The 25,646-nt window shown below is 45.2% G+C and overlaps 2 long non-coding RNA genes across 19 annotated transcripts; one reads left to right on the top strand and one right to left on the bottom strand.

Moving 5' to 3' along the window:
- Window positions 1–361: 361 nt before the first annotated feature.
- LOC123053533 (uncharacterized) lies at window positions 362–12,057 on the bottom strand. Of its 5 annotated transcripts, none has more exons than XR_006425674.1 (8): window positions 11,597–12,057; window positions 11,341–11,477; window positions 10,733–10,892; window positions 2,676–2,826; window positions 1,516–2,554; window positions 1,228–1,430; window positions 1,077–1,154; window positions 362–592 (listed from the first exon to the last, which is right to left on the bottom strand). It is a non-coding gene; the product is annotated as an uncharacterized lncRNA (long non-coding RNA). The 5 variants fall into 5 exon arrangements; XR_006425677.1 differs by lacking the exon at window positions 362–592 and having other exon boundaries at window positions 914–1,154; window positions 1,516–1,594; window positions 1,776–2,554; XR_006425672.1 differs by lacking the exon at window positions 362–592 and having other exon boundaries at window positions 914–1,154.
- Window positions 2,271–10,816, top strand: LOC123053550 (uncharacterized). Of its 14 annotated transcripts, none has more exons than XR_006425695.1 (6): window positions 2,271–2,504; window positions 3,250–3,372; window positions 3,499–3,570; window positions 3,638–9,307; window positions 9,604–9,680; window positions 10,686–10,816. It is a non-coding gene; the product is annotated as an uncharacterized lncRNA (long non-coding RNA). The 14 variants fall into 14 exon arrangements; XR_006425697.1 differs by lacking the exon at window positions 10,686–10,816 and having other exon boundaries at window positions 3,250–3,347; window positions 3,642–3,715; window positions 4,144–9,307; window positions 9,604–10,330; XR_006425699.1 differs by lacking the exon at window positions 10,686–10,816 and having other exon boundaries at window positions 3,250–3,347; window positions 3,638–3,715; window positions 4,144–9,307; window positions 9,604–10,330.
- Window positions 12,058–25,646: the final 13,589 nt, after the last annotated feature.

Here is a 25,646-nt window from a genome sequence, read left to right as displayed (position 1 = left end):
GGAAATGGCATTGTGAAGGAGTTGGCAGCTTCACGACGCCACTAGATTACAGATCAAGAACTCATAAGTATCAATGGTTAGTGTGCTGTCAATTTATTCCATTTCAGATTGGCAAATAAAGAGATGGTTTAAATAATAGTAGAATGATATAACATTTTCATAGTTAAGACATTGCAGAATATGACATTGTGCTGTAGTGGGTAGGTTCACCACACCACTGGATTAAAGATGAAGAACAGAAGCATACATGCAGTGCAAAAGAAGATCACTTGCTCTGTATAGTTTAATTTACATGGTATGAAGAAGAAAATTGGTTGTACAACCGAAAACTTAAATTGAGAAAGGACGAACTTTTGTTTATGAGCTACATATAATAAACTTTAAACAAACAATTTTATGCAAACACCAAAAATAAACAGCTGTTGCAGTCATGCCTAACCAAATATATACAACAAAGTTTGAAGGCTTGAGATGGACAAACTTACATTATTGGTGAAGACAGGCTCTATAAAGACCTTGTCCATGCTGATGGGGGGGGAGGGCAACTCAAGAAGTTTACTACAGAATCTTCTTCAAAAACATTGTCTTTATTCTACATTTTGTTAAGAGTAAATATAGATGTGATAATATACGAAAAAATGGAGAATATTTAAGATAAGATGAAGAGTGATGCTACATAACCAAGTAACTATAAATGTAAGTGCAGCGATACAGGCAAAAGATACAGCCAAGAGCAATGCACAGCTAAACTTCTTTAGTACCAACCTTATGGTAAGAATAAATATAGATCTGATGTGTAGAAAATGGAGGGCAAAGGAAAATAAGCTGTAGAGTGATGGTAGATAAACAACTACCTGTCATTATAAGTACACTGATAAAGGACAGCATGTACTTACAAGAATAATGCAGAGCTAAAAAAACATTGACATTGGATATATTGTACACTAATGTAACCATTCATACAGATCAGATAATTTGGAGCGAACAACTGATAAGCAAGTTATCATGCATACTCCTGTCACATAATGAACGAGGTATGTATGCAAGTACAGTGATACAAGACAACAGGTACTAACAAGAGCAAAGCAGCGGGCGGCATATTTGCGATATCCTGTCGTTCTTGTCAAACCGTAATTCTTCTTCGAGCAGATTAACTGCAAAAAAGATCCGTAAGGCACATGCCAAAAAGTAGAAGTTCAAATTGTCATGTGATTTCATAGACAGTACCTCATCCTGGGAACGAGACCAGTGCAAAACAAGGTTTTTCCATTCAATGTCTTCTAAATTCAGCACATGAGACTTCACCGGAAATTCGTTTACACACTTGCCATTAAAGTGTGATTTCTCAGGTAACACCGATACTACTGCAATGCTTCCTTGAAAAGCACAAGCAAACTTTGCTCGTCATGACTATCCAGATTGACCATCGCCTAGTTACAACAATGTAATGTAAATCATTGATGTGTTCAATCAGCAGAAAACAGAAAAATAATAGCCATGAATAATAGCACTTACCCGGAAGTTGGACAAGATGTGAAAATGGTGTTTGTCTTCACAATAATCTTCCCATGATTGGAATATATGCACGTAGTCCCTAACAACATTGAAAGCATTGTCTTTTAAATTGGGAATAAGTGGAATGTGTTTCCAATCTGCAAGAATTGGCCGTCTCTGTAGTTGGGATAGGTCTTCGGCCGATGGACTTACTGGACTTTTTGCTGGAGTGGGATTTTTCTGTGGTATAACTAGTGCTATGGCAAATTAAATCGGTATACCTTTTGCTGGAGTGCAGGTCCTGTATGGTGAGGCTAGTGGTGTGGACAGTGAAGTATGGGTATAGTGTGCTGGAGTCGGTCCTACGTTTTGTGTCACTGGTTGTACAACCAATAAAAGTGGGGTGCTTTCTGATTTCTCCGGCACCACCATGTTTTTCAAGGACTTTGCTGGTACTCCTTCAGGTTCGGCAATCACCCTCTTCCTTTTCGATGTCTGATGCACAAGAACAACATTTGATTGGAAACATATGGTATGATGTCAGATGGAATATGTATTAATAATAGATGGGCATGGCATCTCGACATATCTCTACTCCTAATGAAGCAGTTGGTGAATAGTCTGCGTGGTTTATTTTCGCTAGTTTTTTCGTCATCCTCCCGCCTCCGTTTTATTTTCGTCATCCTCCCACCTCCGTTAACTCGCAACCCTCCTGCGAAAAAAACCGGTGCCAAAAAAAACCTACGATCGATCCCTCGTGCCCACAGTAGATCGTTCTCCGCCGCCAACCAGCCCTTCGCACGCCCGATCCACACCTTCGCCCCCGTCGCGGCCGATCCATCCCTGTGCCGCGGCCGATCCTAACCTTCGCCGCAGCCCTCGTACATCAAAGCCGCCACCCGTCCATCATACGATCTGCTTCAGGATCGCTGCAGGAGACGGCGCCATGATCCCGTTTAGCAGACGCCGGCGATCCTGTATATCACCATGCGATCGAATTCCTCCCTCAGGTTCATCTTCCCTCTTTTCTCTATTTGGATCAAGACGGAGAGAATCAGATCTAAGACAGAGAGAATCAGATCAGGATAGAGAGACGGAGATGAGGATTGAGGCCATGGGATCCCTTGCTAAAATTGAGAGGGAGGGAGGGAAAGGGTATCCTTCTGCAGGACTGTGCGGACCTTGTTCAGTTCATGATGCATTGCCTCATTCAGTTTCTGCTATGTTCTTAAACTGTTCTTCTTTTCATGTACTAATGTATGTCCTGCTAGGAGTAGTACCACCATAGTCTTCTTTCTCTGTACTCCAAAATCTTGATCGGAAAGATACCACCTATATAAAAAGAAAAGTAACCAGTCATCATCACTCCAATGTATTCAAGTAAGGAAGCATGTGTTCGATGAGTTATGCAAGGCCATGCTTCCGTGTTTTGTGTGGATGCTGGAACGCACAGGCATCTTATCTTCTTGCTCCTTTATACAAATTTTGGTATTTTATTTTTTTAACTGACAGAACCACTCTATATTTGTCGTCATGGAAATTCTAGATCCAGTGTGAGAATATCATAGCTGCGCTAAGTAAATGTACTATTGTTTAGAATGATAGTCTCACTATTTTTTTAAAGCTAGGATGGTTTGCCTTACTAATTGTACAGTTTTAATTTTTTTGTTGTTGTTCAATTTGCTCTCTGCCATATTATTCTATTTTTGAGAGTTCATGAAGTCATTCTGAAATTTTATTTTTCATGTTGCTCAGCTCCTTTTGTCTACACTCTGTCAGGCTGCAACAGCCTAGGTTTCTATTTTCTATCTGGGCTCCACTGGCAGTAGTAGGATGCTCATTGGCAACCCAAGGTGTGTATGCCCCTACTTCCCCAAGGTACTCAAGCCCCATGCCTGGGGTGACTTCAGCCACTGGACAATAGTTCCACCTTAATTTGTTCCATATATGTGTTGCAGTATTAATGAATTTTCCATTCAACTTTCTAAAGATTATTGTTCACAGATGTGTGCTGTTGTGAAGCATGTAGCACCACTTCTCCTGACTACTATAATCAGTGGAAGATCTCATGACATGGTATGTGGTTCATGTTTTCTCTACCTCTTGATATTTGACTTTGTGAAACTAACTGAATGTACTAAAGATAGGCGTCATGGTCTCATGGAATGGACATCATGGGGCTTATTAGGAACTCTGAGTTCAGCGGGCACCATGCCGAAAGGTGAAGCAACTTTTGGTATTTTGTTATGGCACGATTTGTTCTTCTGTTTCCTAAACTTGATCGCTCACTTGCTTTCTTTCACATGGTAAAGAGGTCAATCTCTTCCAATACACAATCGTTGAGGTGTGTATCAATGTCTAAAGGTTAAAAAAGACCCAGGTTACACCATATGGTTTAGGTTGCTCACCTTGGTGGCTGACTAGGCGTTCAAAAATCTTAGTGAGAGTATAAAGGACATTGTTGATGGTGCAATAATGGAACACAACAAGTTGTGTGTGTGTGTCGCACGACCTGGGAGTCTACATCTAAGAGTTCCTTTCAGTTTTCTATCAGAAACATTTCTTTATAAAAGTTCTGTTGGACACTTATCTTCTCTTTACTTATCGTTTCGTGGGACTATGAAAAAGTTCATCTGTGTGTAACTACAGGGTTCTCGAAGTCCGCCCTCTCATTGACAGGGTGAAAGTTGTGGAATTCTTGCTTTAACTGCCTGGAGTAAGATGATAGGACATACAAAGATGCATTCAAGGTAAGCTCCAGTGAAATTAGGTGTTCATAAGACAATTCTTTCAAGTTGCGACCTACATTGTGGTGTCTCCATTCATCAAGTTCTGAGCACCAGCTCTAGTGAAATTAGGTGTTCATCCAGCCATACTCCTAGGTAGATTTCTTTGGTGTGCTTATTATTGTGTAGTTAGTGGTTATGCACATGCCTCATCATCTGATATTTCTGCAGTAGTTACTGAAAGCAATCTGAGGACAAAGCTTTGATTGTTGTTGTAGTTGAAGATTGAGAGTTGCAATGCAGGCACAGTTAACAGGCATAAGAAACTATAGAAGATTTATCAAACCAGATATGGGCTTGGTTATGCACTGAATCATTATGGAGGATCTCAGGTAATTAGGCCATACACCCAAAATTAAATTTTACTTGCTTTTAGATGTTTAGGGGGAAGATGATGTTTCATATGCTAGACTTAAGTACGCACCTTTTAAGAGTATCACTGATACTCCAGTCACCCATAAAAATGGAAGTACTAAAAATTAGTTTGTAAGGAAAATAACTAAATAGTGAGTCTGAGCAAACCTACTACCTAGATTACATGAGATCATTTTAGCTCTAAGAGTTTCTTTTATCTTTTTTTACATTCTGGTAAACATGTGGGTGAATAACTGTTAGAAATTGTTCTGTATGTACACGTGCATTCTACTAGAACTGATGCTTGAAAGAATAAAAAGTTCTATAATATTTGTAAGCCAAGCAGTGGAAAAGCTCACTCCTCACAGTAGATAACTAGAATCTATGTATCTCCTTTGTTGAAACAGAGTCCACAGGTTTACTCATGTCATCTGTTTTTTGTTGTTTGAGGGAAGGATTGTTAGGAGCCCATCTCTTTTGCAGCAAGCCCTGCAGAAAGAGAGCTAGATATAATGGTACTTGCTATCCTTTTAATGGACACTTCCTTTTGGCCTTTTTTAGTTTCTCTAATTAGGTAAGAGACTTCAATGAGTGAGAATTTTTTGTTCCCTCCCTTTTTCATTGTCTTTTGAGTTTTGCTTTGTGGTGAGAAGAGGATAGAGATACCCAATAGCCGTGGGGATCAGAGATTAGGTGAGGTCACATTGTTTGTCTCGGCTTTACAATGTGAGGTAAAGGAAGAAAATAAAGTAATGTTAGAATATTACAATCATATATCTAGACATATCTCTACTCCTAATGGAGCAGCTGGAAAATAAAAGCCAAGAGAAGTATGAATCCGAACATGATCCCCTCTGTCCTCCTCCCACGACGCGCGTCAGGGGAGAAACCCTAGCGCCGCCGCTGCCGGGACCCCCTCCTCCTCCCCTTCTCCCCTTCCCTGCCGCCGCCTGCGAGCAAGGCCGGGCGAAGCCCGGTCGGCTCCAGCGATGTGTGTGTGGAGGGGGTCTTCCCTTCACCGTGTGGCCGCGTGTGGCGCAGGATGGCATGGCCGGCGAAGGCGCGTGCGAGCAGGGGGCACGGCAGCGTGGCATCTGAGTGTGGGGCGGCGACGCCTGGTCAGGTGCTCGTGCGGGTGGCTCTACGGCGAGGGGTGGCTGCGATGTTGCCAACGGCTGCGTTTGTGCGCGCCCAGATCTGGCAGCGGCTGTGCCCGTGGGTTGCGCTAGCTTAGCTGTTTCCTATGTGGCTCGGCACGCGCGGGAGCTCGGCAGGCGGCGGCTTGGGTCGCCGTTACACCTCGCCGTCCGGCTGTGTGGTCACTGGTGGTGGATAGCGGCCGCTGGTGAGATTCATCTTGTCCAGCCACGGTGCAGGTCTGAGTGCGGCTCCAATCCAGCCCCTGTTGAGCTTGCACATGTCGCGACATAGGGCTGGACTTTTCCCAATGATGGCCATAGTTGAGGGATGGATCCGACGCCGGGAGGGCCACGGAACCATCCTTGCCTCCTATTAGGTGGCACACCGGGGAGCTCGTCCTTGCACGGCCTGGCAGGACGGGGCGGTGGCGACCGAGTGCGGCCGGCCCGGGGGTGGGCTCGGACCTGGGGACCGTCGAAGGGCAGGGAAGAAGGTGCCTTCCCGCTCGTCTCTTTGCCTGTCATGGCTGCAAGCTTCGGTAGGGGATGGTGTCGGGACCATGGGTGTTGGGGCGGCGGCCCTGGAGGTGGGAGGCGTGGGCTCATGGGCGAAGCTCACGGCTCGGGTGTGAGCTAGCTGTCGTGACCATGCGGGGGGTGTGGTGCTCAGGGTGCGACAACCGGAGGGGTAGGTCTGGCGGGCCTAGTTTGTTGTGCCTCGCCTCAGGGGCTGTGAGGACTTCCCGGGTTGAAAACCTGCTTTGGCTCTGCCAAGCCGCAGACGACATCACCTATGGGTGGCGCCTCCTTCTTGAAGGCTTCGTCGCGGCTCCTCTACATGCTCCGATTGCTCCGAAGGAAACCTTGATCTTGGGATCGGGCGGTGGCGATACTCCTGTGTCGTGCCCTTCTTGAAGGCACCGCCTTGGAGTGTTCGGCTTGTCGTGCACAACTCTCTCTCTCTCTCTCTCTCTCTCTCTCTCTCTCTTCACAGTGACTCGCTCACGGTTGAGGTCTCCGGAGACTACAAGTGGTGCTATCCCTGCCTACATGTAGTTGCTTGGAGTGGAGGGGGTGATCTAGCAGTTCATATACACCCTTGTATCTTGCCTTGTGTGTGTTGTGGGGTGAGTTGTATGTGTTGGTTTGTATGGTGATTGTTGCTTTATATATAAAGCGGGGCACGCGCCTTTTTCGGTAATGGAGCATTTGGTTGTCTCCGTTTCGGGTTTTCTTTCATCCCACCTCCCACCTTTGTCTGGTTTTTTGTGGTTACTATGTAATACAAGTGGATTTTCTTCACACATAAGCCATGAAATATTTAAGCCTGAGATGATCACCTTCTCGGGATGCTACTTTGGGGGTGGCAAATTGAGTTAATTGAACTAGGTGAAATATGCAAGAGCTAGAAAACACTAATGTAAGAGATCAATACTCATTCGGGTTTTGACAATTACACTGTTACAGTTAAATTTGCTAGCAAGAAAGTTACACTGATAGAGAACGGCGGCATTGTAAATACCATCTTAACAACTGAAGAAGCAGGCTTCATGATCTGGGCATTGGGGTCAGGACGCCCATATCTTGCGTCGGAAGATGTATATGGAGCATTAGAGACATTAGCGCCTGTGTTAGACATTAGCTCCGAGGCGATTGTTTAGTTCTAAGACATTAGTCATACATAATGTTACATTCAGATAAATATTTTACTTTTCCCAGGGATAGAATTATGAAACCTTTAGTCTTGGGATCAAAGTAGATATTGCCTTAATATCTAAGCCATTTACGGACATGACCGTGAATATGTTCAGTGTAACATGTATAGCATAATAAAGTTGGAGAAGATTAAGGAATGGGGCATTTTAGTTAATCATGCGGGCCTAGGGTTTTCTAAAAGAGAGCAATGTCAGAGAATCCATCAGTTAAAGTTTGTCTTCGATCCAAACACGTAGTCAGATTTTCATGCCATGGGCTCGGTAAATCGAGAATGATAGACGCCTTCGACTTTCCAGCCATGGACTCACTAGATCAATAGAGAGAGGAAGAGAGCAGTCAGGGGGTGGCGGCAGCTCAGGAGCACGAGCGCGGTGGTGGCCATGGAGAATGAGCGAGCATGGAACGGGGACCAGAGGCAGGATGCGAGAGCTATAGCGTCATCTGTGGTGCGACACCATGCGGCAATCGTCCGAGGTGTTGTGGAGGCGGAGCGAGGCCGTTCGGAGTGAAGATGAGCAGCGTAGGATGGCAAGTTGGGTGGCTGCGACTGTGGGGTGCTGCAGATGGAGGCGTTGGGACGGGCTAGCGACAGGAAGGGGATGGGGTCGAGAGCGGCTGCGGTGCATGCATGCGTCCCCACCATTGTTTTGTGACCAGGCCCACGTAAAATTTAGCCAGCAAAATGATCCATGGTGTAAGGTGCCTGAATCCATCTATCTGTGGTTAATTTTATTTATGAACATGTTCGTGTCTTCTTGAATTGTAGCCTTTTTGGCTGAGGCCATGCATGGAGAAGCTGGTCTCCAGATGCATCTGTCAGCCATGGGTTACAAACTGAATTAACAACAAGTATGGTGATAGCGAGTGTTGTCGTTATCTCCAAAGAATAACAACTATGCAATATAGTGCTGAACTTTGACATTTTGCGTTTTGGTTATAAGTTCCTTTTAATATTTGGTGATTTACTAATTAATCTTTCTTTACCAGCTTGTGTTGTCAAATTATGGTTTCACTGTGGGAAATTTATTTGAAGGTCTCCATGATGGCATAACTCTATGTAGACTGACGTGTCGATTATTTTGGCATGCATTTTTGGCACATCATTATCCAGATACTTTTTCCATTACTATGACATCAAACTTTATTTCATAAGTTGTGTACTATTAGATTGCACCTTTTGTTTATATCAAGATCTGAAGTAATTGACTTTATGTTCAGTTTTGTTTTTTCACTCACTTCATAGGAAGCATTACAATGGGATATATTGTTCAGGAGTAGAGATACTTTGAGCCCACCGTCACCAATATTCACCTCGTCTGCCCAAGTCCACCTTTCGCCATGAAGGGCCACTCCTCTACGGTAGCAGGGATGACCAGGACGCGGTGACGCCCATGGACTGACACTTGTCACACTCCACAAACGATCCTACCTACAGAGCGGTGGCGCGGGTGGGCACCGGCAATGAAGAGGGCATGCTGCATATCGACGCTCTTCTTTTGACTACATGTTCAACCTCGGCCGACAGTGTCATAAACCGCGTCTTCAACCTCCGTCGTGACCCTTCCTCTCAGACGACAAGCTTGCCACCTTCTCGCTGCTAGACAAAAGTTCACCAGAGAAAAATGATCCCATCACCGGGATCAACACCGCAGGGTCGTTGACTTGGTTGATCTCTTCGATGTAACTGAAATTGGTGGGTCCATGTGGTTGGAGAGCACGTTTCTCTGGGATCTTGATGCTATCGTGCTCATTGTACACGCTCGCGTGAGGGTGCTTGACTCCTTGGAGCAGGCCGGCAACCACCGCCTGTTGGACAAAGTAAGCTTTTCTGGCCTTATAAATAATCCTATTCTCTTGTTTCTTTTTTCTGATTGATGATTGATTCGATTGGCAGGGAGACTTATGTAGGAAATAGTACAAGCTAACTCAAAATCATCTCTTACTTGATCAATCTTGTAATTATAAAGAGAAATTAAGCTACCAAAATGATTTAGTTTGGTGAAGTTTAGAATATTAACTTCTTGGTTTAGTTACCTAGGCAATGGAGATCCCATGCAAATTAAGAATAGAGGTTGATTGATATCTGACAAATGACTTTGCTTTCTACTCTACAGTTTCAGAAACTTTGTACGAAGCTGGTGCACATAGGTTCTGGGTTTGTACGAAGCTGGTGCACATAGCCTTTGTTCAGGTAAATCAGACAGGCATGCGGACTATAGGTAGCCTCTCTTTTTGCCCATCTTTGCTATTGTTAATAAGTCTAACAATGAACTGACTACATTTACATCTTTTCACCTTTGTTACCACAAAGCTACTCAAAGGTTCAGAAATAATACGTCGGCACTTTAAGTTTCCCATTTCGAATGCCATGATTTGCAATTTGTGATTTGGGATGCGGTAGTAAGCTCTTTCTCGTGCAGTTATGTTGTTGTGAGGTGCTACAGTCTCCTCTGATTGTTCAAGCAAAGGTTCTCGAAAACAGCATAGCCATGTATGTTGCTTCTATTAGGTGAGGATGACAAAGACTGCATGTGTGCGCACGTGGGGGTTTGTGGATTCGGGCACGCTAAACTCCCTTACAATCCAGACAAATCATACATTCAAACCATCTCGATGTTCTTCGCTAGCTTCGTCGCGTCGATCCTGTATATATACTATTGGATCCTGAAGCCCCAAGTCATCATCTGTTCCCGTGATTCATTAGCAAATACAGAAAAACATGGTTGTTTATATTATATGTATGTTGTTGGGTAGGAGTTTTTCTCACTAGATGTGAACATTAGGAAGGATATATCTTGTAGCAGATCAGATTCAAGATCATGTCATGATTTCTTAAGGGCCTCATGATTATTGTTGTTTATTTTTTCCTTTCAAAAATAAAAATACCTAGGTGATTATCCTAACTATCATAATTGTACAAGCAATATTATCAGAATAACTAAGCAATTTTTTCTTCAGGTCAAGTACAAAGTTTAGGGTGAGTTTTTTTAGATTTATAGTGCCTAATTTGAATCAACAAGGACAGTGATATTGCAAGGCTTGGAATTTTAGACTCACTTTCTATTCCTAGCATAAAATTTGACATGTCTTATGCTTATATATGCAACAAGTTAATTATTTAAAATGCCCGTGGCAACACACGGGCATTCTACTAGGAAACATCATATAGTAGCTAACTCCCTCATGATTACAACAGTAAATATTGATAGGAGTACAAGCATTGGAGGAGTACTCAGTACTCACCATGTTCGATGAAGTCGTGGTGGTGGTGGTTGAGGAAGTCGTAGGTAACGGCGGCATCATCACGGAGCAGGGACCATCTTCCCCTCGATTTAATCTGTAGTAATCCATGTACTCCCACTTGTAAACTATTTGAAATGCAGATCCACTCCAAGAATGTGCTCTGAAATGGAGTAACATGGAGTATACTCTAAATGTTTGGTTTGAGCCCAGTAGATCAATCAAAGTACGCTGGCGTGGATCTGATCAGTTTGGTTTGAGCCAAGCAAAAGTACTAAAATCCTGACAAAAATAATACTACAGCACGATACACATGATTTCAGAGATGTTGATTTCAGTATATACAACCCATTGATAAACATGATTTTCAGAAATGTTGATTTCAGTTAAACTACAACGTTTACTCCAAGTAATACTCTAAGAAACAATACAAGTACACCTACTATACTGAAAGTACTCCTGTGGTGCAAATACTCTAGGCAGAATGTACTACTACAGTACTGAAAGTGTACTCCTGTGAGTACCGAATTTACTGAATTTAGAGGCATCAAAATTCTCACACCCAAGTTCAATCATCTACACATGGAGTAGTGCAACCGAGTGGTCTTTACCATGCCCGAATCGACAAGAGGTAGTGGTATCAGGAGTTGCATCATCCAGGAGCAGCAGCATCCTTTCCAATCGCTCCTTGCGCCTTGCCTTTCCAATCTACTCACGCGGCAGAGAGCAGTTCTTGTCCACAGTACATCTGCATCCATATTCCATCCAGAGCAACAATCACAATCAGCTCCAGAATCTCTCCTTGCCTTTCCCCAAATCATAGGCTCCAGAGATTGGAAAGACGTGGGGAAAATTAAGGATGCAAACCTTGCAGGTCGAGCGTGGGGAGCTCGACTTCGGGGGCGACCTAGGAGCAGGTGACGAGGGACTCGTAGAAGTGATGAAGCACCAGCAGCGTTTGGGATGGCAGTGTCCAACACGACGCTCCTCCTTGTAGGTCGATGGCGACGAGGAGTGCCAGCGTCCGTCGCCGCTGTCGTTGAGCAGAACAAGGCCGCCGTGCCTGTGCTCGTCAGGCTCCAACTCGACCTCACTAAAACAACTAACTTTGGCTCGACTGTGATGCAGAGGATGCGGGTGAGAGGAAGAGGCGACGCGGACGAGAATGCGAGGAGGCGACGTGGGGGAAGAAGGGCAGCGACGTGGCTGAGTCGCAAATGCAGGTGAGGGGGAGGTGCATCGCCGATGCATGTGAGGGGGAGGTGCATCGCCGCCGCGGGCTAGGGATTTGGGGGAGTGGGTGAGCAAGGGGAATGAGCGTGAAGATGGGACTGAGCGAGTGGGTGAGTGAGTGAGTAAGCGAGGGGTAAACCTGGAAACCATAGAAAGTAACTTTTCCGAGAAATGTACTACAAAAACCATCAATATTCAAAATACAAGCATTTATTTTTGTTATCACTATTTTAAAATAATACTAATTTAGGAAATTGCAGGATGTGTCTGGCTATTATGTTTTTTATGCTCTGGTGGAATGGTAAAGAATTACTTCGTCCGGTTAGTACCATGAGTATTTTCCATTGCACATTTTAAGATCTTCGACATGAATTATTCTCGTTACACGTTGCTTGTGTAGGATGTGTATAAGCTGAGGAAGAATGCTTTATTATATTTGCTTAAATACTGTGCGAATGAAACTGAAGACAACATTCTTAATATTGTGCGAAAATTTCTTAAGAACAACAACTAGATATTAATTTGTAATAGAATTTTAGTTGGATCATCACTATATGTAGATATCATTAATTTATCTTTTTTATCAATCTACATTGTAAGCGAATTGGACTTCAATAAATATCCAACTTTGACCGTGCTATCTTGTCTCTACATGTGAAATTTGACATGCATTATGTTTACATAATTCTAGAAAAATATTTTCATAGCACATGGCAAGGCACCGACATTCCTCTGCATGTGAAATTGAACATGCATTATGTTTATACAACTCAACCTAAATATTTCAAAAGCCCGTGACAACGCACGGGCATTATACTAGTATGATGAGTAAACTAAGTAGATGGCGGTGCAAAAAAGTAGAAGAAATGCAAGACAACATATGCAAGATACGCGCAATCAATAAAACCTTGCCAAATTAGAACAGGCACCTTGATGGGTGAACAGGACAGGTCATCTGCCTTTGACTCCTCGAGGTTAGAATAGTCATTAGGATAATATTCTGAACAAGTATCAATAGGTGGGGATCGTACGAGTTTCATTGCTTCCAGAATGGCACTCAATGCCTTGCTGCCAATTTTGTAAGTCATTGCAGTGTTCCACAATATTCTTCTGATGCGCGGATTCTGATATTCGCTGTAATTGCGTATAATATCTGAGAACCATGAAAACATAAATAGTTATGAGATTATCTTTGTAATGCAGATGATATTCTAATATAGGGACGCCCCTGTAAACACTTGTGTGCTATCACTGGATTTTGATGAGAGAGCTCATGTATGCTGTAATATGGTGCGTGCATGTATATAATCTGGCACAAGCTCTACAGGAATCCAGTACTTTGCCGTCTCCCATGGCGGACGACAAAGGCAGGGACGGCTGACGGCAAAGCACTTTGCCGTCCGCGGCGAACGGCAAACAGTGACGGCAAAGATAGGGTCGGCAAACAGGTCCTTTGCCGTCTACTTTTTATGGAGGACGGCAAAGAGCCCTTTGCCTACAGCGGCTAACGGCAAAGAAGGGGGATGGCAAAATGTTGCACGTCCGCCAGTGTTACTCCGTTAGGCGGCTAACGGCGGCCTTTGCCGTCCACCAGCGGACAGCAAATTTGAGCGCCTCTTTGCCGTCCGCCAGACGACGTCAGCTATACGTCAGCGCCCGCTCTTTTTTGCCGTTCGCCCAGCGGACGAAAAGGCAAAGTCTTTGCCATCAGCTTGGCTTTGCTGTCCACCACGGTAGGCAAATTGGCCAAATGGTCCATCCCCAGGAAGCACAGGTGGGCGCCACGTGCCCCCTTTGCCATCTGCCACCGACGGCAAAGGGGTCTTTGCCGTCTGCCGCGGACGGCAAAGATCCTGCACTGCCTCTTTTTTGTTCTGTTTTTCTTATATCCAACAATTATCACAACAAATATTTCACATCACATATATATATCCATCACATAAATATCCAGCACATATTTATCCAACATAATAAATATGCAGCACATATATATCCATCCATACATACATAGTAGGTTGCACATAGTTCCATCGATCTACATATTACAATATGCAAAGTTTCATCATAGCAAGCGAGTAGAATAAAAGAAGTGCATCAAAGGAAAAAACAGGAAAAAGCAAGCAATCCATCATAGGAAGCTGGCTTCCGTGAAGTGAATGAAACCTGCAAAATGACAAATAAGAAAGTTAGAAAAAGAAGACTAGAAGAAGAATTAGAGTAGAAGAAAAAGAATAGAACAAGAAGACTAGAAGAAGAAGTATATGCCATATATTAGCTAACTTAGGTGAAATGTATCGTTTATGAGCTAACCTAGGTGAAATGGGTAGTTTATGAGCTATCCTAGGTGAAATGGATCATTTTGGAGCTAAGTTAGGTGAAATAGGTCGTTTATGAGCAAACCTAGGTGAAATGGGTCGTTTATGAGCAAACCTAGGTGAAATGAGTCGTTTATGACCAAACCTAGGTGAAATGGGTCGTTTATGAGCTAAGTTAGGTGAAATGAGTCGTTTATGAGTAAACCTAGGTGAAATGGGTCGTTTATGAGCTAACCTAGGTGAAATAGGTTGTTTATGAGCTAACCTAGGTGAAATGGGTCATTTATGAGCTAACCTAGGTCAAATGGGTCGTTTATGAGGTAACCTAGGTGAAATGGGTCGTTTATGAGCTAACCTAGGTGAAATTGATCATTTTGGAGCTAACTTAGTTGAAATGGGTCGTTTATGAGCTAACTAAGGTGAAATGCCACGTTTTTGAGCTAACTAAGGTAAAATGGATTGTTTTTGAGCTAACTTAGGTGAAATGGGTCATTTTGGAGATAACCTAGGTGAAATGGGTCATTTTGGAGCTAACCTAGGTGAAATGGGTCATTTTAAAGCTAACGTAGGTAAAATAGATCATCTAGGAGCTAATCTATGTGAAATGGGTCATTTTAGAGTTAACTTGGATAAATTGGATCACTTGTAAGCTAACTAAGGTAAAATGAGTCATTTTAGAGCTAACTTAGGTAGAATGGATGGTTTATGAGGTCAGTAAGCTTATTAAGTCATTTTGGAGGAAAAGAAGCTAACTCTAGGTCATTATGGTAAGCATATTGGAGGAAATAAATCTAAGTCTAGGTCTTTATGCATTTTTTAAGCAAAACACTAGAGAAACTTACTGTGATCACGAAGGTGTAGGAGCGGGCTGGCTCGCGCCGGTAGCTGGAGAAGGAGCAGGCTGGCTCGCGCCGGTAGCTGGAGAAGGATCGTGTGATGTGTTTCTGGAGTTAAGCTGCACCAAAGATCATTTCCAATGTCTCGTTAGCATTATGACACTCAAATGTTAAGACTAGCAAGTAATTTCCATTCAAATTAAACTCACCGTGCTCCCAGGAGAAATCACTGGCATCGGCGGAGCGGTCTGACCGGACTTCTCGCACACAGACTGCACATTTGGTTTTCACAACAGAGTCATACTAGTTAGTAATGAGAACCAAATGTTAAGACTAGCAAGTAATCTGCAGAAGAAACTTACCACAAGGAGCTCGTACATGGCCCTTGCCTGCATGTCATTCCGTGCCCTCTCCTACTCCAACATCTTTGTCGTCTTCTCCTCCAACTCCCGCTGCCTCTCCGCCGCCTCTGCCAGAAGTTTGTCTGTTCTATCTCTCTCACTCTGTATAGCAGCCTGCAACACCACTCACATGACCATTTGTAATCATTGATGGAAGCGCACACAATGTAATGGAGAAAGATAGCTGAGTACGTATAACTAACCTTGAAGGCGAGTTGGACTGGCCGTTCACGAGGCCTTATCTCAGGAGCGGAGCTCGACTGGCGCGCCTTGATCTCCGGGAGAGTGCTAGGACAACGGATAAGTCCATCTCCCATGGCTATGTAGCCATGGGACCTCCCGCCACCAAATATCATCAGCAGCTCTGTATCAATGGGACCCTGGCTCGGGTTAAAGTCCTCCTCTTTCCTCGCCTTCCCCTGATCTCTATATTGCACGAGCTTGTCATGGGCGGAGATGTTGGTGAAGTTCTTTAGATCATCGAGGTCAGACGCAGAGAATGCCTTGACTTTCTTGTAAGGGCTAGTGTGGGCCATGGCATACAAGTCGTACACCTCTGGCACCTTATCCGCCTTATTGTAGCGTGCCTGAAAGAGAGAAACAAAGTAAATTAGTAATTAAAGGGCTAAAGCTAGCATGATGAATGAATTGCATGAATCATGAAGCAAACCACATACCTAGTTCCGCCCGTACTGAAATAAGTTGGAGCTGCCTTGGTGGTGTGGCACACCTTCCATTTGGGCACGTTTGTCCTTGGCCTCTTTGTGGGTGGCCAGCCATTCTTTTGAGCACCACGCATTGACCAACACCTCTTTGTGGGTTAATGTGAGGTTCATAATCCTCTTCCTTTGGGGGAGAAAGTCTAGCACGTGGCGGCACTTCATAAGCGACATCCCAACCTTTCAGATTTGGATTAGTTTGGCAGGCCCAGGGTAGATAGAATACTTGGGTCACCTGTTGAGCCGTAATATAGACATCAGGAACATGTAAATGGGTGCTTTGGTTGATTTCAACTAGGCCTATATGTTCATGAGTCCTTCTAGTCTCCTTCGGCTGAAACCAATAACATTTGAAGACTACGACATTCGGTGTGTTTTCACCATAGAACAGAAGTTCATAAATTGCTTCAACTCTCCCATAATAATCGGTACCTCCTTCGCCGATAGCAGATACACAACAATTTGTAGACTTTCGGTCGGCCATAGATAGCTCTTTTCCATAGGTACGAAAGCGATACCCGTTGATGTCGTACTTGTCAAATGAACGGACCTTATAGTCAAAACCATTAGCGACTTGTCTCAATTTGGCATCCATAGACTCTGAATTAGCCTACAAGTTTAATATGAAAGGATTGTTGCATTATGCACAAATTAGCGAATGAAATGAAATTGTCTAATAGAAATTACCGTTTGTTTGAACCAAGAGATGAAACCGGGATAGCCGCCTCCTTGCTTTGCGAGAAGCTCATACTCTTCGACGGAATCCTTTTGGATCTCCGCTCCATACGAGAATATGGCGACGTATCGACTGTATGACATATCCAGGAATAAGAGCAGTTCAAAGGAAATAGAAGTTGCGAAACAATGTACCAAGAACTTACTCGATGTACGGCCGCACTTCTATCAGGTTGTTGAAGATATACAACGAAATGGTCCGCCATTCTTCGTTATCCAAAGATACTGGATGTGAAACACTAGCTGGTGCGAGATTCCCTTTGAATAGGCTGAGGTTGGATCCACCCTTTTTAGGCTCGTCAGCATTGTACCGAGGCTTCGGATTATGCAAATGACGATTTTTGGCTTCGTAGTGCGCTGTTACGAAGTTTGCCGCCTCCTCTGTGATGAATGCCTCAGCCATCGATGCTTCAATTCTACGTTTATTTTTACATTTTTCTCGAAGTGTCTTCTGCATCCTCTCAGTTGGGTAGCACCAACGATTTTGCACGGGCCCCCCCCAATCTTGCCTCGGTCGGGAGATGCAAAATCAAATGCTGCATTGGATTAAAGAAGCCCGGTGGAAAGATCTTCTCTAACTTGCAGATCAACTCCGGCGCCAACTCTTCCATTTCTTCTAGCACGTCCAGGCGATAGTTCTTTCGCACAAAGAACACGGAAGAAATAGCTGAGTTCTGCCAGTACTAGCCATTCATCCTCAGGGATGAAGCCACGCAACATCACCGGCATTACCCGCTCAATCCATATGTGCCAATCATGACTCTTGAGACCAAATATCTTCAGTTTATCAAGATTCGCTCCCCTCTTTAGATTCGCTGCATACCCATCGGGGAACATCAACTGTTGTTGCACCCACAAGAGAATTTCCCTCATAGCTGGCCTTCCAAGATTGAACCATGCCTTTGGCTTCGTCCAGTTCTGCTTTCCTTTCGGTTCTTTCATGTTTTGTAACGGCCTATCACATAGCGCCTCCAGATCGACTCTAGCCTTAGTATTATCCTTTGACTTCCCATCTATGCCGAACAATGTACCAAAAAGTGCCTCGGCGATATTCTTCTCAGTGTGCATCACGTCGATGTTGTGTGGGCAAAGGAGGTCTTTGAAGTAAGGCAGATCCCATAAGCATGTTTTGTGAGTCCACGCGTGCTTAGTATTATACCCCTTGAAGTACCCTGGACGTTGTGGATCTGGCTCGAGAGCGTTTAACTGATCCAGGGTCTGTTGGCCTGTCAATGCAGGTGGTGCAGAGTTTTTGACAACTCTACCCCTGATGAAGTTCTTCTTGTCTTTCCTGAACTTATGGCGAGGATCCAGGAACTGTCTATGCATGTCGAAGCAAGAAAACTTGCGACCGGCCTGAAGCCAACAAAACTCTAGAGCTCCCTTGCATGTGGGGCACGGGAACCTTCCATGCACACACCAGCCAACGAATAGCGCATACGCCGGCAAGTCATGCGTCGAGTACATGTACCAGACACACATTATGAAGTTCCGTTTGCTAAAGGCGTCGTATGTCTTGAACCCATTATCCCAGGCTTCTTGCAATTCATCCTTAAGCGGCTGCATGTACACATTCATATTTTTTCCCCGGATAGTTGGGTCCTGGAATTATCAACGTCAGGAAAATGTTCTTTCTTTGCATACTCTGTCCGGGGGGAGATTGAGTGGAAAGACAAATACGGGCCAACAACTATATTGGGCTACCGTCATACCAAACACACTGAACCCATCCGTGCTGATGCCGACTCAAGGATGCCTCGGATCTGCCGCTTTGTCAGCATGTAATTCATCAAACTTTTTCCATGCAACACCATCCAATGTGTGTACCATCATCAGATTCCCATCTGCATCTAGTTCGGTTCTTTTGCCTGTTTTGTGCAATGTCATCTGTCTGGCTGTCTCTTCGACCATGAAAAGACATTGAAGTCTTGGTACGATTGGCATATACCGAAGAACACTAACGGGGATTTTCGTCTGTGTCTTCTCACCCATACTGTTGTCTACCACAATATACCTGGAAGACTTGCAAATGGGACAATAGTTCAAGTCCGCATAGTCAAGCCTAAATAAGGCACATCCTTTCTCACAGGCATGTATCTTCTCATAGGGCATCTTCAGTGCACGGAGGATTTTGTCCGATTGGTATAGGTTTGCAGGCATTACATGGCCTTTGGGTAGAAAGCGTCCAAATACTGTCATAATTGTGTCATACCATTCTCTGCCCAAGTTGAACTGAGCCTTTAGAGCCATTACTTGTGAGATGGCATCCAACTAACAAAGCTCAGTGTGCTCATGGAGCGGACGTTTTGAAGACTCAAACATTTCATTGAAGGCCTTTGCAGATTCCTCCATCTCCTCGTCCGAATCCCGAGCATCATCATAGTCTTGCACCATGTTTTCCATCCCGGTACCATGCTCGTCGGTGCGACGACGATCCACCTCAGCTCGGTCACGTTGGGCAGACTCACCATGAAATGTCCACATCGTATAATGGGGCGTAAAACCACTCTTCTACAGGTGTTTGCCCATTTCAGCCTCTGTCTTCTTTTCCCAATTGCCGCACCGGAAACAGGGGCACCAGGTTTTCTTTTGGCCATTTGCAAATGCGGCTTGCACAAACCCCTTGGTTTTTGTGAACCATTCAGCGCTCCATTTGTTCTGACCAGTGTGACTGGTATACATCCACGCACGGTCACTCATCTTGACTTTCAGAGCTACTGGACACACAACAATTATATATGTAATTCACCATGTATATATTCATCAGTTGATCTACTTTGTCAATTTTATTACGTCCATGCAACCTACACTCTAATAGGTAATGATAGGTCCTAATCCCACCCGTGTATGTGTAGATTGGGTTCATTTTCCCATGCTATGCTCCGGATCCGACGCAAAATTTCGGCAGCACCTCCCCGCTGTTCTCCTGATACACGTCTCTGCAATAAACAGAGAGGATGTGTACCCGGAGAACAACAGGGGAGGCACTGATGAAATTTATGCGTCGGATCCGGAGCAAAGCATATGGGAAAACGAACCCAATCTACACATACTCGGGCTGTCCAGGGATAGCTTTGGACAATTCGAAAGAATCAAGGTTATAAATATGCAAATGCATGCATATTTATAACTATGACGCTTTCGAACGGGAGACACATATTGGTTACGCATACTGATGATTCAAGACACATATATAGCTAGCTATCAAGTTTCATCGGAATAGATCAAATAATTAATGGGGGAGGAGGACTTGTCATTTGTGCTCACCCACGAACGAAGGGGCAGAGCTCGTCAAACGCACGGCGAGGTCGTCGAACACCAAAACTCGCAGCGATGCAACAACTGCACATTTAAAACTACATGATCAACACAATTATATATGATGTTTTTCATAACAAAATCGAAAAATATATGACTTAACTAGTAATTCACAAATATATGACCCCATCGGCCTCTGGAAGGCCAAAGAACCCCTTTTCGGGAGGTGTCGGGGGTCGGGGTGTCCTGTCGGTGACGGGGTGCTGTTTTGGGGTCGGGGGGTCGGGGTGTCATGTCGATGTCGGGGTAGTGCCGTGTCGGTGTCGGGGTGTTGTTTCGGGGTCGGGGTGTGGTGTCGGGGTCAGGGTGTCGGGTCAGGCTCGGGGTCGGGGTGTCGGGTCAGGCTCGGGGGTCGGGGCGTCGGGTTAGACTCGGGGTCGGGGTGTCGGGGTCGGTGTCGGGGTCGGGGTCGGGGTGTCGGGGTCGGGGTCGGGGTGTCGGGGTCGGGGTCTCGGGGTCCAGGTGTCGGGGTCAGGGTCTCGGGGTCGGGGTGTCGTGTCGGGGTGCCGGGTCGGGGTCTGGGTACCGTGTCGGGTCGGGTTTTTTTTCCTTTTTTTCCTTTTCTTCTTCTTCCTCTTCTTCCTTTTCTTCCTTCTTTTCCTTCTTCTTCTTCTTCTTCTTCCTTTCCTTTTTCCTCTTCTTCTTCTCCTCATCTCCTCTTTTTTCTTCTTCTTCTTCCTCTTCTTCTTTTTTCTTCTCCCCCTCCTCTTCTTCTTCTTCTCCTCTCCTATTTTTCTCTTCTTCTTCTTTCCTAAAACTAAACTAAACCTAAACCTAAAACTAAAAAAACAGAAAAAGGAAAAAACTAAATCTAAACCTAAAACTAAACTAAAACTAAATCTATAAACCTAAAACTAATCCTAAAACTAAAACTAAATCTAAATCTAAACTAAACATAAACCTAAAACTAAAAAAACAGAAAAAAGGAAAAAAAAGGAGGCAGAGAGCTCACCTGAGTGGAGGAGGGGGGCGGCACGGCCTGGGGCGGTGGAGGAGGGGGGCAGGGCGGCTTGGGGCGGCGGCGCCGTGTGGCAGTGGCGACGGGGCCGGGCCCGGCCGGGGCAGCGGGGCGCGGGGGTGCAGGGGCGCCGGGGCGTGGCGGCGCCCAGACGATAGGGCGGCGGGGGCGACGGGGCGGGGGGGGGGGGGGCGGGGCGGCGGCGGGATGGTGGGGCAACGGGGCGGGGGGGGGCGCTGGGGCGGCGGCGGGGTGGTGGGGCGACGGGGCGACGGCGAGTAACTGGGGAGAGAAAGAGAGAGAGGGGCAGGGTGGGGCACGGCCGTTAATGTTAGTGGGGCCCTCCCTCTTTGTCGTCCACCCTCCTTTGTCGTCCTCTAGCGGACGGCAAAGAGGGGAGGCCATTAGGTTTTTTTAGCAGCTCGTCAGTGGGGCCCTCCCTCTTTGCCGTCCGCTAGCCGACGGCAAAGAACTGGCTGATGGCAAATTAGGTCTTTGCCATCAGCCAGTTCTTTGCCGTCTGCTTTTTGGTAGCTGATGGCAAAGAGCTTCTTTGTCGTCCGCTAGCTGACGGCAAAGAGCTGGCAGATGGCAAAGTAGCTGATTCCAGTAGTGAAGTACACAAAAAATAGGCTCCAGAAGTAAGGATAGATTGTAGATGATAGGTTCATAATATACTATATAGAGAGTTTATTGCCAAACCATGATAAGAAGAGCACACAACAACTAGGCAGATCATAGGGGCTGTTTGGTTTTAGGACTAGCATTGCCACACTTTGCGACACAATTTTGCCAAACTTGACTAAGGTTAGTTCATCAAAATGAGAGCCACAAGTTTGCAAGCATAAGGGAATCTTGCCACACTTTTTGTGTGTATGCCATGTGGGGTCCAAGTGTGGCTTGCCTAAGATGTGGCTTGAACCAAACACTCAACTAAGTTGGTCAAACTTGCCTAACCTTAGGTGTGGCAATCTTTGGCAAAGTTAGTCACAAACCAAACAACCCCTAGTGTACATAACAGGTGTACACCATAACCAGGATATATAAATCGGGAAAGTGGAACTGGCTGGAAATTACGGTGTTGTATTGCCGCTAGTAATTGAAAGTCTATCGAACACATATAGGCCAGCTCTATCAGCTGTTGACTGCAGATGTCCCTGCTCCCCTTCCTGACAAGGAACATACTGTGCTTCACATGCAGAACACCGCACGGGTCGCCGGCCGAACCACCAGCCCCACTGCCTGTGTTCCTCCGCGACCCCCACCCCTGCCCCCACCCGCGTCGAGTTTTCTTCATTTGACGAGGCCCCACCATCGCCCCCCAAAACCACCATCCCCACTTGAGCCCCTTCGATCGCACCGGCGAACTCTGGCGAGCTCTGAAAAATTGACTGAACCAATTTTGAAATTTAGTCTACTGTGATTTAACTAGTGTGGAATATAAAAGGGGAAAACCATAAGCATTGCGAGTAAGGTGTTGAGCGTGCCATTGCAGATCTGAAGGTGCAAACCGGACAAAGGCAGCTTCGCAACAAAGACAAGAAATCAGAGTAAAGCAGTGGCAATCTATTTTCTTGCTGCGATAAATAAGTTGAGCAGATACGAAAGAGTACCGCCTCTGGTGCGGCATCGTGTACGCATCTGCTGAGAATTTGACGGTGTTGCGGTAGCGATGGCTGTCGGCAGCGTGGAAGCAGATCTAGGAGGGTAGACGGTGGCGGCGGGGCGCGGTGGACGAGACGGTCGTAGGAGCAGCGCTGGCAAGGTGGACGACGGCGGGGATGAAGCGAGAGGACGGGATGCAAGGATCCCGATCCGAAGACATGGATGAGAGAGGTCGATCTCTTGTAATGGAGGACGGCGTCGGGGTATCAGCTCCAGCATGGTGGAGGAGGACGGCGCTGGATGGGGTGGCGGATGGCGGCGAACGGAGGAGGGTGGGGTGGAGAGGGTGTTTTGGCGCCCACGGAGTACGAATGGGGAAAAGGGAGGTAGATAGGAAAGGGGGAACCATGTATTCAGGGCGCGCTTGTCTCAAATGCGAGGAAATTTACAAACTTTGCCCCTGTTTCAAATTTCTACTACATCACAACAACACTAGTCGGTTGGGGATACGACGGTAATCTCACATACACCAAATATTTGCCGACAAGAGTTTGTTTTTGGCTCCCACCGTGTATGCATATGAATCAGGGAGGGAGTCGATTTCGGCCGAGGACACACTGTGTTTTGGCGCCCACCGTGTATGAATCCGGGTGAGAGGCGATTACGTCACATTTGGGTGAAATTACAAACGTACCCCTATCGAAACCTATTGAAATCCAGCATATAGGCTTTGCGTGGCAGGGATAGGCAGTAGTGATTTCCATCTCGCAGATTTTGGTTTCGGGCGGTTACTGCGACTTTCCCCGCTTCGTTCAAATTTTGCAGAGTGCACGTTTACCGTGCCAACTCAATTCGAATCCCGTTTGTATTCTATTTTTTTTTCGGGCGGGATCCATTTTCAATTGGAATTACATTCTATATACATCATTTTTTATATATACTTTCAAAAGCACAACAATGAATTATGCTCCTTTATATGTATAATATGATTTACAAATACAACGATCTCGAAATCTTAAGGTTGAATTCGAAAAAATTTAACCAAATTATGTTCTACTAAAATGTATGGATCAGTAATATCTACATATTAAATAACATAGATGTGCGTGAATTCATATGAGTATGCATGTTTGATAGATCAATTTTGGTTCGTGTATGGATTACATGTATCATCATCTCGAATTCAAATGTTCGAATCTCTTTTTTGTTCACTCCTTTCACGCCCATCTCTCTCGCATGCATGCTCCTTCAGGTAGCTATCACTCTCTTTTCTCAAGCTCACCCACACGCTCACTTCATGTTGCTCCTATCCTCGCAAACATGGTACCTCGACGTCTCCCTTGAGAAGTGTCAGACTCTCCATATCATTATAATTACACGGTTTTCATTATCTCTCACGTCTCTACTGTTCTCTGGTATCACTCGGTACCTAAGCTTTCTATTTCACCGCCAAACACACAGTCTCCACTCGTCTTTCACTTTGTCTTTCTCTCTATGGGATTCTCTCACACACCCTATATGTCTCTACATATGACTCATACCACTAAAATTACTTTCTCTATCTCTCTTGTAGACACAACATTTGTTGCGGTCTCCTTTTCGTCTCCATCCCAGACTGACATTATTCATTTGTTTACCGATAAGACAACCCCGACTACCGTCTCCTCTCTCTCTCTCTCACAGACACACACGCACAACTCCTACCACTAATATGTGAATGGAAAACGAGATTTTGTTATACCCAAACTAAAAAGGACTGGAGGGAGTGATTGCTCTGACACGGACGTGACCTCTCATAGCGCATGCATTGAACCGGCGCGCCGGCCAAGAGGGCCGCACTCGCTGCAGGCCCGGCTGAGCACGCCTCCTCGCCGCGTGCAACCAGCTTAAGACTGCCCCGCCTGCCTTCATTGAATCCGCGCGTGTGCCGGCCACACGTCGTTCCGCGAGCCAGCAAGCATTTTAGAACACAAAAAATGACTAAAATATAATTAATTTACGCATGGTCTTGACTTGTTGTGCTCGCACTGGTAGCAGGAACTAGTAGAGGATTTTCTTTATTTATAACTCTCCTCACATTTTTTTGGCTTTGAAGTGAATCATGGTTGTGGACATTATGTATGAATGTGCAGATATCTGTGAACATGAGTTTGATGTGGAAGTTGAACTTGGAATGTCGGGCTTGCGCGTGAACTATACCATGTCCAATGCTTCGTCTGTTATTGTTTGGAAAGTAATTGCTATTATTACATGACCCAAAAAAACATTTTGTGCCACATCAGTAGATGCACGGACATCAGAACAGGCATGCTGACTGGATAAACATTTGAACCTAGCTATTATGAACGAAATTTTGTATTGACAACAATTTTAGATAGCAGGAGACGCCTAGCCTGCTCTGCCTCTGCTAGCTTATTTCTGGCTTCTTCCATCTCTTCTTTGGCTTGGGTGAACAGAGCATCTGATTGCTCTTTTTGCTTCTTCGGGTACTCAACTACATTCTCAAGGGTTGTTGCACGCTTTCTTTCAGCCTTTACTAATTCCACAAGGACACGAACAGCTGACGACTCCACCTGGCTTGTGTGTAATCCAGCATCATCTGGGAATTTGCACCTTGTGTCTAATCCAACATCATTAGGGAACTGGCACCTTGTGTGTAATCCAGCCTCATTTTGGAAACATGATCTCGAGGTTGACCATACCTCCCTCCTCGCAGGAACTGCATCCTGACATGAAGTTACTTCTTTTTTAGATCAGTACTCAGAGCAACCTAGATCCATTTAGTAGAAGCCAGATA

Source organism: Triticum aestivum, chromosome 1A (assembly GCF_018294505.1).
Source record: "Triticum aestivum cultivar Chinese Spring chromosome 1A, IWGSC CS RefSeq v2.1, whole genome shotgun sequence".
Lineage (NCBI taxonomy): Eukaryota > Viridiplantae > Streptophyta > Magnoliopsida > Poales > Poaceae > Triticum > Triticum aestivum.
The sequence above is the reverse complement of the archived record's forward strand: the minus strand, read 5'-3'. Positions and strand labels throughout refer to the sequence as shown.